Genomic DNA, 14371 nt, shown 5'->3' with positions numbered 1-14371 from the left:
CAGAAGCTCAGACAGCAAAGAACGAGGATAAAACCAAAGACGAGGAAGAAATAGGGAAGCATACAATAAAGATGTGATTTTTTTTTTATGTAATTAATATGAAGAAGGTTCTAAAATTAGAAAATTGTTATAAAATAAAATACATATATTTAAATTTTCTCTTTCCAACAAATAGGTACTGCCAATTTGCAAAGCACTATGTACATAATAATCATTGCCTTATAAGTGGACAAAAGAGTAAATGGAAAAATTAAAATGGCAAAGAAAAAGTCAGAGAAAAGTACTTACACTATTTCTACATATCCTTTCTTAATGGTGTTCTCTGAAGCATAAAAGCTTTTATTTTGAGGAAGTCAATTTACCTATTTTTTCTTGTTGTTTCATTTGATGTCATTTCTCTTTTTTCTTTTTTTTTTAAGATTTATTTACTTATTTTTTAGACATAGAAAGAGGGCAGAAGTGGGAGGGACAGAGGGAGAGGGAGAATGAATCCCAAGCAGATTCCACGCTGAACACAGAGCCTGACACAGGCTCGATCCCATAGCCCTGAGATCAGACCCAAATGGAAACCCAGAGTCCGACACTCAACCAACTGCACCACCCCATTTGATGTCATTTCTAAGAAGGCACTGCTTACCCCAAAATCTCAACGATATATTTCTACATTTTCTTCTTAGAGTTTTACAATTTTAGCTCTTACTTTTAAGTCTATGATCCATTTTGAGTTCATTTTTATATATGGTGTGAGGCAGGGTACCAACATCATTCTTTTGCCTGTGGATATCCACTTGTTCCAGTACCATTTGTTGAAGACTATTCTTTCCACAACTGAATGACCTTGGCAGCCTTGTCAAAAACCAACTGACCATAAAAATAAGGATTTATGTGTGGACCCTCAATTCTATTCCACTGACCTATCTACATAAATCTAAATATAGATAGATAGCTATAGATACAGATATCCTTCTGTCAGTATCACACTGTCTTGATTACTACTGTAGCTTTGCAGTGAGTTTTAAAATTGGGAAGACAGTGTCTTTCAACTTAACGTTCTTTTTAAGATTTTACTGGCTATTCTAACTCCCTTATATTTCCATATAAATTTTAGGATTGGCATGTCAATTAAAAAAAAAAAGGCAGCTGGGATTTTGATAGGGATTACATTGAATCTATAGATCAATTTGGGAAATATTGCCATCTTAACAATATTGATTCCAATCCATTAACATGGGGTGTCTTTCCATTTATTCAGATCTTTAATTTCATCCCACTATGTTTCGTGGCTTTCAATGAATTCTTATACCTCTTTTATTAAATTTATTCCTAGGTAAAATAGACATAGAAGTTTCTATAGGGATGAATGGGTGGCTCACTCGGTTAAGCGTCTGCCTTCTGCTCAGGTCATGATCCCACAGTCCTAGAATCAAGTCCCACATTGGAATCCACTTCTCCCTCTGCCTGCCACTCCCCTTGCTTTTGCGTGCTCCCTCGCTCTCGACAAATAAATAAATAAAATATTTTAAAAAGTTTCTAAAAAGTGTAAAATGCTATAGAAATATACTGTATCACCAACACCAAAAAACAAAACATCTAAAATCAAAATAAGCAAAAGAGAAGGTAGTAAAGTAAAATTCAGAAGTAAATCCCATGGCTAAGATTAATCTTAGTTGAGCTATGGGTGGACAGGGGAATTGCATATTTTCAAACACAAATATAATCCAACACTACACCTATATTCTTAGTGGGAAGGCATTTTTTACTATTTCCAATTTACTAGATATGCAGCAGCAATAAAAGGAACGGGAAGTCCTTTTACCAAATTATACAAGTGTGTGCTTTCTTTCCGGGGTATACAGAATTATTACTGAAATATTTCCTCCACCAAAAGAAATGAAAATCAAAACTAACATGACAGAAGCAAGTAACTATCCTCTGTTACTAATAATAAAATAGAAGGAACCAGAATTAAGTCTCAAAGGAAAAAAGAACTTAAATTAGCCTTAGACCTTAGGCTCTCCTTCTGATTAAGATGAACTCTATTGACAATACTTATATTAACTATATTCTCATAACAAAAATAAAACTTAGAATATAATGCAAGAGGAAAACTTACATTAATAAATATGATCATTTTAATTTTTTGTTAGTCTATAGTAAAACCAAAGATAAAATTGAAAATGACCCAAGTTGACAACAACAGCTTTAAGTCAAGGCCAGTCAACATGATGTAATAAATTGTGGAAGGAGAAAACTCATAGGAAGGAAGGAAAGACAAGGACACATTTAATATTATGCCTATAAGGTGCAAAAAGATAACAAAATGCCATGTAAAGTATGACTGCAAATACGTAAAACTTCATACATACGAATAATGAATAAAGACAATATGTATAAAAAGAATTTTCCTTTTCCAAAAGCTTTATATACTGTTGATAATCACTTTATCACAAAAATTATTTAAGCTAAAATCTACAATTATGGGCTACTTCATAGTATGAAAATACAAACTTATAAAAATAACCAACTTTGAAACAATATTAATGAACTGATAAAGGGGAAAGATTCATTTAGTCTGTCAGAGCAATTGCAAAGTAGAACTATAAAAATTTATGTTGGTCATCTCTGGTAAAACTGTCACGGTGACCATCACTTTTACAGGCATAATGACATTTTAAGTAAGTGAAAAACACATTGCTAATTTTAAATAGAATGAGCACCACTGGATTAACCTTAAAAATTAAAAATCTAACTTGAATCAACAGGTCAAAATTAGAACAAAGAAGCAAGCCTTAATGTACTCTAAAATTCTGGGGGAAAACAACAATTTTTAAGTATACAACTTTTTATTATCAAAGCAAAATCCTTTCAAATTATCAGCTTTCCTTGAAGACCTCTATTCTATGAAACCTTCCACCCACATAGCTCACTGACTGGAAAATAAAATAGTGCCATGAGACACTTTTATAGCATAAAGGGAGAGGCCAACATTTCCCCCCTCTTGAGCCATGTTGGTCAGGTCTGTGTAGCTTACACCTATCTTAGAAAGGGCAAAGTAATACTCTGAAATGGTAGGTAAGACACCAATCAGGCCCATAAAAGGAAGTCAACAAGATATAATGCAATGTAAGTACAATGTTCACAAGGCAGTAATTAGAGAAGACAGCCAAACTGACGGCACAACTGTGAGAGTAGCTAATCCAAGTGCCATCCGATCCAAAGCCACACGCAATGAGCTCCACTTTAGATACATCGACTTCTGCTCATAAAGACTTAACATCAACATTTGGGTGGCTCCTTTTTATACAAATAAAGACAAACTGACCATCCCTCCTCCCATACCTGTTCATCCACCACAACCTACCACACACACACACACACACACACACACACACACACACACGAGAGAGAGAAAGATACCATTAATAACTTCCCAGAAGTTAAGGACATAAGTTTCCAGATTCAAAGGACCCACAGAATGCTCAACACAAGTCCTGAGTCCATATCAAAGTATTTCATAGTGAATTTCAAACACTGAAGACAAAGATGATTTTACAAGCTTCCATGGGTAGGAAAATCAAGCTACGTAGAAAGAATTCAGAATTAGAATGCCTTTAAACTTTTAAAAGTTAATTCTGGAAATGAGGCACCTGGGTGGCTCAGTCAACTGAGTGACCAACTCTTGATTTCGGCTCAAGGTCATGATCTCAGGTGGAGGGTTCGAGTCCCATATAGGGCTCCCCACTCAGCATGGAGTCTGCTTGAGATGCTCTCCCTCCCTCTCCTTCTGCCCCTCCTCCCACTCATGCACTTTCTCTCTCAAACAAATAAAATCTTTAAAAAAAAAAAAAAGAGGTAATTCTGGAAAGAGGACAATACAGTGATGCCTTCAAACTTCTAGGAAAACTAAAGACAACCTATCAACAGCCTATGACCAGTCAAATCATTCTATTTCTCATATTTGATGAGGAAAGACATTTTTAGATATGAGAGGCCTCAAAAATTTACCTCTTTTATGCCCTTTGTCAATAAGCTACTAGAAGATACACTTCACCAAATAAAAGAGAAAATCAAAGGAATAGTTTGTTGCACAGAGTCATCCAGGGACTCAGGCTCCTTTCAGCTGGTGACTACTCCTTTACCACTGCTTCCCAACTCACAACCAAGAGATGGGAGTGAGACATACACCTAAATTGTGTTAAACCACTGAAACTTGGGGGTTGTTTGTTAAAGTAGGTTAGTCTATCCTGACTAATCGACACAAAAAGGTGATAGAGCTATTCCACTTTTCAAGACTGAACCACATATTGATTAGAAATACATGTATGGAGGGTGGGACAGCAAAGCTGGGCAGGGAATGGTGAGAGTGATTAACATGTAAAATGGCATTGTGATTGCCTGGAGACGAAGGGGTACATTAAAAAATATATACAGGAACTTCTAGGATAATTGTAATGTTCATTTCTTGACCTAGGTAGTGAAACACAGATGCTCATTTTATTGTTCTTCCTGAAACTGTATTTTTGTTTTATATTTCTCCATGTTTCACAAATAAACTAATTATTTTGTTCAAAATCAGTTGGATGGATAGGATGAGGCACTTGAAAACAATGTTGGAACATTTGGGAAAAAATAAGGTGAAGAGAAAAAACTAAGCAAAGAAAGGAAACCCCCTGGCAGCCCCCCTGGAAAAACTGAATTAAACAAGAAAGAAAACAATCATGGTACAATACTTAGCTGAGCAGTAAATAATATTTATTTAGTTATAAAGAAAACACCAACTATTGATTTAAAATTGCAAAACGGAATGCTACAGAGAGGAGAAGGGGGAAATAATGAAGAAACACAAAATAACAATAAAAACCACCAGTAACACTTAGTTAACTGCACATACATGTTTTTCAAAGAGAAATAGGTTCATAAAGTATGTGCTATTTTGTAAGATACTTCTTTTAACTGCACATATATGTTTTTTAAACAAAAATGGATTTATAAAGTATGTGCTATGTTGTTATCAGCTATAGCAGACAGACTGTAAGGTGGATCCCCACCATTATCCCCCCTCCTTCTATTCCTACCTTTGTGTAAACACCTCACAAAACATGTGGCCAGGACTTGTGACTTGCTTCTAACCAACAGAATACAACAAAGGTTATAAGATGTCATTCCCATGATTATGTTACATTATATAAGACTAGCCAGCTAGCAGGCTTGCTCTAGGCTCTCCTTGATGATTTGACCAAGTGGTCATATTAGGAAATACCACAGGGCCAAGAAATTCAGGTTGCCTCTAAGAGCTGAGAGCGGCCTTTAGGAGCCTGAAGACAGCCTCTACATAACCTTTAGTTATCCTAATAACCTTTAGTGAGCAAGAAGCTTCAGTCCTAAAACCACAAATAAATTAATTCTGCCAAAAACCTCCGTGAGCTGGGAGGTGGATTTTTATCATGTAAGTCTCCAGGAGAGAATTCCACCCAGCCACATACAACACCTTGATTACAGCCTCATCAGGCCCCTATGCAGAGGACCCAGTTCAGCCATGCTCAGACTCCTGCCCCACAGAAACTGTAAGATAATAAATGTGTGTTGTTTTAAACTCTAAATTTGTGTAACTTGTTACACAACACATAAAACAAATGCAACAGCTTTTAAAACTTTGGATTAAAAAAAAAAAACTTTGGATGAATAAATTCAGCAAAGGCACAGGGATAAAAAAAATCAACACACATACAAAACAGCTGAATTTTTATACACTAGCTACAAATAATCCAAAAAGGAAATTAAGAAAACAATCCCAGGGGTGCCTGGGTGGCATAGCGGTTGGGCATCTGCCTTCGGCTCAGGGCGTGATCCCGGCGTTGTGGGATCGAGCCCCACATCAGGCTCCTCCGCTATGAGCCTGCTTCTTCCTCTCCCACTCCCCCTGCTTGTGTTCCCTCTCTCGCTGGCTGTCTCTATCTCTGTCAAGTAAATAAATAAAATCTTTTAAAAAAGAAAAAAGAAAACAATCTCATGTACGATAGCATCAAAAAGAATAAAATACTTAGGGAAAAACTTAACCAAGGAGGCTTGTACAATGAAAACTACAAAACATTGTGAAAAAAAATTAAAGGAGACATAAATAAATGGAAAGCCACCTCCTGTTCAAGGATTGGAAGACTTAACAGGGTTAAAATGTCAATACTACCCAAAGCCATCTATAGATTCAATGCACTCTCTATCAAATCCTAATGACATTTTTTGTAGAAATAGAAAAACCCATCCTAAAATTAAAATTCATATGGAATCTCAAGGGATCATGAACAGCCAAAACAATCTTGAAAAAGAAGAACAAGTTGGAGGTATCACGCTTCCTGATTTCAAAACTTAACTAGAAAGCTACAGTAACCAAAACAGTGCCTTACTGGCATATACCACAAACAAAAATAACTCATAATAGATCAAAGAAATAAGTGTAAGTTAAAAGTACAAAACTTTTAGAAGAAAACATACACAAAAAGCTTCATGACATTGGATTTGGTGATGATTTCTTGAATATAATACCAAAAACCCAGGCAACAACAACAAAAGAAGTAGATAAATTGGACTCCATCAAAATAAAAACTCTGTGCATCAGAGGGCAATAATATCAAGAGAAAAGAAAGTGACCCCATAGGATGCAAATCGTACATCTAATAAGGGATTAATCTCCAGAATACATAGAGAACCCCTAAAATTCAACCACAAAAAACAAACAACCCAATTCAAATATGGGCAAAGGACCTGAATAGATATTTCTCCAAAGATAGATAAATGGCCAATGAGCACACAAAAAGATGCTCCACATCACTAGTTACTAGGGAAGCACACATCGAAACTATAATGAAGACACCACCCCACACCCACTAGAATGGCTATTATTTTTAAAAATAGTAATAACAACAAGTGTGTCAAAGATGCAGAGAAACTAGAACCCCTGTACACTGCTGGTAGGACTGTAAAATGATCAGCCACTATAGAAAAAGGTATGGCAATTCCTCAAAAAATTAAACACAGAATTACTATATGATCTAACAATTCTACTTATGGGTATTTGCCCCAAAGAAATGAAACCAGGGACTCAAACAGATATTTATACACTTCTGTTCACAGGTAGCAGCGTTATTCACAATAGCATTATTCACAATTTGGTAAAAGCTAATCAAGTGTCCATCAATGCACAAAGGGATAAACAGAATGTGGAATATACATACAATGGAATATTATTCAGCATTAAAAAGGAGTTAAATTTTCATGCATGCTACAATTTGGATGAAACTTGAGGACACTGTGCTAAGTGAAATAAGCCAGACACAAAACAGAAATATATGATTCTACTTATATGAAGTACTTAGAGTAATCAAATTCATAGAGACAGAAAGTAGAATAGTAGTTGCCAGGTGCTATGGGGAACGAGGAGTTATTTTTTAAGGGGTGCAGTTGCAGTTTGGGATAATGAGAAAGTTCTGGAGATGGAGGGTGGTGAAGGCTGTGCAACAGTGTCAATGTATTTAATGACACTGAATTGTACACTTAAAGATGATTAAATGGTAAATTTTATATTATGTATATTTTATCACAATTTTTAAAAAACCCCACTTGGATAGATAACAAAGGGTGAGTTGGGTAAGTAAGAGAGGCAGACAATGACTCTCGTTTCTTTGACTATCCACTTAGATATGGCAATATCCATGACGGGAACAGATATCTAACCTAAAACTGATTTTTTTTTTCTATCTTCAATCCTATAATCATTGGGTCACTTTACTGAAATTCTTGTATTTTCTTTTTTTAATAGCAACATGTATGCTTCCTGATTACATTGTTTATTGTTATAAATTAACTTAAACCATTTAAAAGGGAAATAAATATTTTAACATCCTAATCCTCTGCATACAGTATACTCTATTTTACTTAGAAAACAGAGAGCCAAAAGAGTGCTCCTGGCTGTTAAAATGTTTCAATTTAGGAAAGTGGGGGATATAGAAAGAATAACAAAGTGATCACAAAGTAACTTTAAAATTAGTTTCCTAAAACAGTAAAGCTATGTTATCCAAAATTAGTTAAGATTTTGGTGTTCATAACGAAAAAAACTAAGACATACAAACTTCAAAGTGAAAACAATGAAAAAGATAAACTACGATTTTTTAAGAAGGGTTTTAATAGTTCACTTCTGAGGAAATAAAAACGACCTGATATACATTTGTACTCCAACGCTTTTCCTAACCTCTTTTCCACTCTCTCTGCCGTGCACTATCTTCACCTCCTTTTTTTTTTTTTTTTTTTTTTGGTAGAGGAAGGCTGAGACCTGAGACAGGAAAGGGATAATAGAAATAGAAAAAAAGGGATAAATACTCCCATTTACTTTTTCTCATCACACTGAATACAGTCCTAAATACATCGTTATTGTCTAATGCAAACAATCCAAATTTCTGAGGGCAAGGAAAAACAAAATTTCTTGGAGTTACAACCTAACCTAAAGCAAAAGAAAGGAAACCATCTGCTGGCTTTGCATCTGTAAATTATGTTTGCAGTGCATGCGGAATTCTTCAAACAACCTTGACTGTAATACAAGGCTGCAGTTTAATATGGTGACAGAAACCTTGGATAAATGGGTGGAGTACTAAGCCCTTTAAACAGGTTTCTAGCCTAAGTAGTGAAATCAGTTAAAGAACTTTAAACTCAAGTGCCTCATTCACTAAGGATAGAAAACACCAAGGTTTTCATGAGAAAGCACATGATACACAGAGACAGCTGTGCTGGGAGATAGCATCTGGTAACAGCCTCGAGTTATTTTTAAAGCGGTAACTTCATGATAATGTACATGAGACTGTAGCTGTTCTATGGGAAGAAGCTAATTTCTCTGTACGAACTCAAAATAATCCTATAAAACAGCCCATCATTCCCAGTGTCCTTTTGATCCAAAGACATGTGTGCAAGTCTCTGAATTGGACTAGTTCAACTAGGGCCATGGCCTCCCTATGCCAATATCAGTAATGGCTTTCCCCTGTTGTAAAACATTTGACTGATCACTCTTAGACCCAGGACATAACATCAATACTGATACAATCCTGTGCTCTTCCTTCTGCACATTCTTCTGAAATACTTTCCTCATTATTTTTCCTGAAACAAGCCCTTCTCTTTAAAACAAAGACAAAAAGAAAAAAAAAAATGACCCTAGGATATGCATGCTAAGCAGATTTTCACCCCAAAACTTAGCCTTAATCTTCTGGAGGCAAATGTCTTTTATAAATTCACTCTTCTGCGGTTGCCGCTTTTCCTAAACCGCAGGCCTTCCTGACTGGCAGCAGGGCCAGGACAGATTACAGTTATGTGGTAGGTTCTGTCAGAGGTACTCTGACAAGGCCTCAAAATAGATCCTGGGCACCAGCCAGAGACATTGCCACTCACAAGTTCCAACTTCATCATCATACATTAGCCCCTCGGTACTTTTTTTTTTTACTCTCTCTCTCTAGAATCTCTCATTTTAAAAGGGAAAAAGTTCCTGAACCCCCCTTCTCCTGGTCATGAGTGAGCTGTATAATACAGAAATTAAACTCTTAAATTTGCTCACAAACACCTTGCAGAATAAAAACTGAAGCTGTACCTACCCCCCGCCTTGGGAAATTAATCCATCCATAGCGCTCTGGTTTGCAAAATGACTTTGAATCTCAAACTCTACAGAGGTTTATTTTATTATGAATAGATTACGATGTGGAAGGTAAAGGAAGACAGAAGGTGGACTATTTTTTGCGACTAATAATATAGTAGCAGACTTCATCAAGGCAAGAAGTTAAACTATATACAATATTTTTAATTGATATTGGTCATAAAATCCTAAAACAATTAACCGACTACAAAAGGTATTCATTTTACTATTACCCTATGTAAGTGAAGTGGTTTGTCTGTAACACCAGTCTTCAAGCTACAGTATTTTCACCATTACCAGTACAAACAAAATTAACCACCGGTCACTCTAAAATGTTTAAGATTGACTTATAAAATACAGTTTAATATTTTTTTAAATGGAAGGATAAAATACAAAGTAAGAGCTCCTTTCTTCTACAAGGTTGAGAAAGAAGTTAACTTCTATTATAAAATAAAATCCAATATAAGACTGAAACAAATTTATAAATCTTCACAACTTAAGGCCCAACTTTGCAATCACTCTTTCAGAAATATATTCCATATACATACTTATGGTATAGTGCAAAGATTTATATACTAGTTGTTCACTCCAGCAACATTTATAGGAAGCTAAAAACAACCCAAATGTCTGTTAATAGGGAATGGTAAAATAAATCATGGAAAATGAATAAATTATGGTTCACCTACACTGAGCAAGACTCCCAGTCTTTTAAAAATCAGATGGACACACGTGCTAATATGGAAAAATCTCTAAGATATATCAAGGGTAAGAATGAAAGATAGAAGAAAGTTCTCTTAAACATAGGTGATTACATATGTAATTGAAAATTTAGAGAAGAATATACAGGAAACTACTCACAGTGGTTGCTTGGATTAGGGGGTGGAGGAGTGAGAAAAAGCTAGAAGTTTGTTGTGGAAAGGAGGCTTCCTTTGCACCATGTAACATTTTCTTTGTAAATGTTTTATCAATTTTTAAAAGTCCTACAAACATCTGTACCCATTAAGTGGGCATTCTCTTTCCATTTATGTACGCCATGTCTTCTGCTTCTCAACCATTTTTACTCTCACCTACTTCTCTCCCTATCACTAGAGCAAAACAAAAGCATACACATTTAGCAAATCTCAGAGATCCCCCAAGAAACAGAATCCTTTCTCCATCCCCCCACCAGAATAAGGAAATAATAGAATAAATGAAAAAATATACTTATAATAAACCCAGTTTTTAGTCCAATGTTTGATTCCTTTTAAGTCTGGCCTAATTTCTCATAAGGCAAAAAGTTTTAAAAGAAAAGTGCAATGTGCAACACAAAAATGGGTCATTTCCAAAGGTGTCTATCTAGTATCTTAAAAGGAGAAATGGAGAAAAAGGTAAAGTTATTTTACTCACTGGGCAAATTCTGCTCAATCCCTTCCCTCTAAAGTTTTAAAAGTTGAGTTTTGAATAATTGTCATAAAGTCTATTGTTTGCAAACTGGATAAGGTAGTACATTTTCCTGGTTAAAGGCCCATCTCTCCATTCAGAGTTTCCAGAAAGAAACTACCTAAAAGGAAAAGGCTAAGAAATGGCCTCTATTTTGTAGGTGCAATGGACAGTGCTCCTATGATGAAGACAGAAGAACTGTACTTCCTCTTAAAGGATCCTCATCAACATTCCCAGCATGCTGCCAGGAGAATTTTTTTTTCTATACATCATCAGTTCTGTTCCTTTTCACACTAAGAGCCGGGTAAAACAATTCACAGAGAGCTTACCAAGACACAGCTCTCATTTCTAGTAAAAATATGTTTTTGGTTTTGTTTTGAGAAAAAAAAGAATCTATTTGCCAAATATACCCTCCTATCACTTTTTTTCCTTCATTATGGAAATGCTTAAATCATGACATAAGAAGGCTTCTCTTGCATATCTACCTATCAAGACTGTTAGTTATGGTGGTTTCCACGAGGGATTTTCCAAAAGGGAATCTCTGTTTACTGGGAACTGAAATTCTTAATTAAGTCACTATTAGCTGGACAAAAATCAAAAGCAACATTAGGGAACACTCTGTATATAAGAATGGATATCCAAGAAAATAAGATGCCAAAATTTACTCAAATAATCAAAGGAACCTGGTAAGCAAGACCAGCTTACCATTACTTTATAGCTGATAACTAACTAAAGTTCCCTAAAATTGAAAATCAAGGTAAAATAAGCTGAATTTCAAAAAGAAGTAAAAGAAAACAAGGCTAAGAATAAGTATCAAGTACTCTGTGATTCAAGGTTATTTTGCTTAACAATTTTTAAAGCCAAAAATGATCAAATTACATTTCAGCAATAAAAAGTTATTTCTAGTTTACAATGAATTCATTCCAATAATAAATCACAACTTCAATACACACTTTCTTCTATAACAGAACTTACATAAGAACTCGGTATAGTCTCATTCCACATTTTTAAGGATTCACAAAATAGGTGAGATCTTTCACTGAAAAGACTTTTATATACTGTAGATTCTTTCAGTAAACTTTTTTATACCTTTTCACTGACATTTATTTTGTCTCTAGACCCCTTCATTTATCTTCCCACATCTGGCGAAGAAAAGGGCGGGGGGAGTAAAATTACAACAATCCACTTAGGAACTAACTATTCCAAAGCCAAACATTCTACAAAGGTTCAATTTTTATTTCTTACCATACTTCATGACGGTAAGTATCCAGCAACAAACCTAACAAAGCATAATACAATACTTCACACAAAATGACTGAAGGCATCTAAACAGGCAGTAACAAACTTCTAGCTTTCCTCTGTTCCAATTTTAAGATCCATAACAGTGATTCACAAAGTGAGTGACCTAACTTTCTAAATGAATCACACTTTCTGAAATTCTTACTCTAACATGAATATAATATTACTAGGTCATCATCTCTATATTTGTTAAACAGAGCATGATGTTGGTTAAACAGGGTTAATTCTGCAAGACTTCCAAACCACAGCAAACCTCAGGTCTCTGCGAACTCTTATCTGCAACATTGCATTCTCCAACAGTGGCACCTTTATATATAGATTTACCCCCACATAAAACGTTATCTTGAAAAAAATGTTATTTTAAATATTATGAACTCGCCCACCCGTACCTGCTCACCATATCTCTGGTTCCATTTACTGCATCCACGTTCTCTTCCCATTGTGATAACATAAAAAATTAACAGCTACTCAGTTATTCTTACATATTATCTTTTAGTCAATTAACCTACTCCGCAGTTTTTCTGTTTACCATAGAAATGCTGAGTCATTAAATGGAAACTCAAAGAAAATGAGCTACAAAGAGTTAAAGTTTAGGATACAGTATTTCCCTAGCCATGTCTCAGCAGCCTAATATTTGTATCTCCCACGGTGGAAAAGTAGAGCAAACACTTGAACTTTTTTCCCTCTAAGAAAGGAAAAGAGGTGCGTTTCCTTAGGTCCTGCTTTCTGCTGGATATCCACAGGCAAGAGAAGGAGGCCTGACTGGAGCTGTATAACTTAACAATCTGGATGTGAATAACACCCCATATTAGTCAAGCATTAACCCCGACACTCCTAGCAAGCGCCTGTTATGCCCGCGCTTCAGTTCGGGTCAAGGAGGAAGAAAAAAAAATCCCATAAAAATGCTACGCCCTCCACCGGCCTGACACCGTTCGCTGGGGTGCCAGTCTGGGGGCAGAAGCGAGGGAGTGCCGCGCCTGGGAAGAGGAGAAGGAGCCTCGAGCACCCGAGGCAGAGAGACAGCGGCCCAATGTAATTTCTCCCACAATGGGAGTAACCCCTTCCCCTCGCAGGGACGGAGGGTGCGCGTTAGAAATCAGGCGTGCTGCCGGCGAACGCGGTAGGCGGGGGGCGACCTCGACCGGAGAGTCCGCAGGGAAGCCCGGCCCCCAGCAGGGGTCAGCGGCGGCGCGGGTCGCACGGGCTGGAGAGGCCGGGTAGGGGCCCCCGGAACGGCGGGAGGGACGGCCCTTACCTGTCCCTGGGCGCGGGCTGTGGCTGCGGCGCCGCCCGGGAAGGGCCGGGAGCGAGCCGGCCGCCGGGAGCCGGCCAGGCGAAAAGCGAGGAGCGGAGGGCGAGGGTCGCGGACGGCGAACTGGGTCCCAAGCTCCCAGCCAGGAGGGCCGGGCTAGACGCGGCGGCTCCCCGCGCCCGCGGCCGGTCGGTCAGTCACACCGGTGGTCCCGCGGTGCAGCGGCTGAGACAGAGACAGCGGGAACCGGCCCCCGGGAGGAGCCGCAGCCCGAGCGGCTTGCTAAGGAGGCGGAGGAGGGGCGGGGCCACAGGGTCGGTGACCCGCTCACCCGGAAGCAGTTGCGGCCGCGGCGGCGCGCGCTGCGGGACGGCCAGGATCCCGGCCTCGCGAAGGACAGCTGGCTCACCCGCGACGGCTGCGCGCCTCCCCGGGAGCGGTGCTAATGCTGCTGTGCGCGGCCACTGAGAGCTACTGGCGCCGCGCTGGAGGGAGGGTGGCGGGGTGCGACCCCGGTGGGCGGAGGCCCGGGCGGCCTAGAGGTGGTTCCTCGGCTCCCGCGGATCACCGGGGGCCGGGAAGGTGAATTGAGGCGGGCGCCCGCTCGAGGCTGCACCTGCCCTGGTTGCCTCTAAACTGTCCGGCCTAGTGGGCTTGGGTAAGTGGGCCGGAGCAGCGGTTCCGACTGTAGGGAACGAGTGTGCGAGAGCGAGTGGGTGTAGTGGCAACGCGAAAAG

General features: G+C 38.3%; 1 protein-coding gene across 22 annotated transcripts in view; it reads right to left on the bottom strand.

The window, feature by feature from the left end:
• Window positions 1–14110, bottom strand: part of LRRFIP2 (LRR binding FLII interacting protein 2) — a 105217-nt gene extending 91107 nt beyond the window's left edge. For 5 of the 22 annotated variants that reach the window (XM_057316061.1, XM_057316054.1, XM_044383293.3 and 2 more), the window contains exon 1: window positions 13638–13940. The gene's annotated coding sequence lies outside the window, so the exon portion shown is untranslated. Of the gene's footprint in view, window positions 1–12328; window positions 12505–12771; window positions 13497–13637 lie in introns of those variants that run through there. The other 17 variants (XM_044383294.3, XM_026496710.4, XM_048216291.2 and 14 more) reach the window with 12 other exon arrangements.
• Window positions 14111–14371: the final 261 nt, after the last annotated feature.

Source organism: Ursus arctos, unplaced genomic scaffold, assembly GCF_023065955.2.
Source record: "Ursus arctos isolate Adak ecotype North America unplaced genomic scaffold, UrsArc2.0 scaffold_20, whole genome shotgun sequence".
In the NCBI taxonomy this organism is placed as follows: domain Eukaryota; kingdom Metazoa; phylum Chordata; class Mammalia; order Carnivora; family Ursidae; genus Ursus; species Ursus arctos.
The sequence above is the reverse complement of the archived record's forward strand: the minus strand, read 5'-3'. Positions and strand labels throughout refer to the sequence as shown.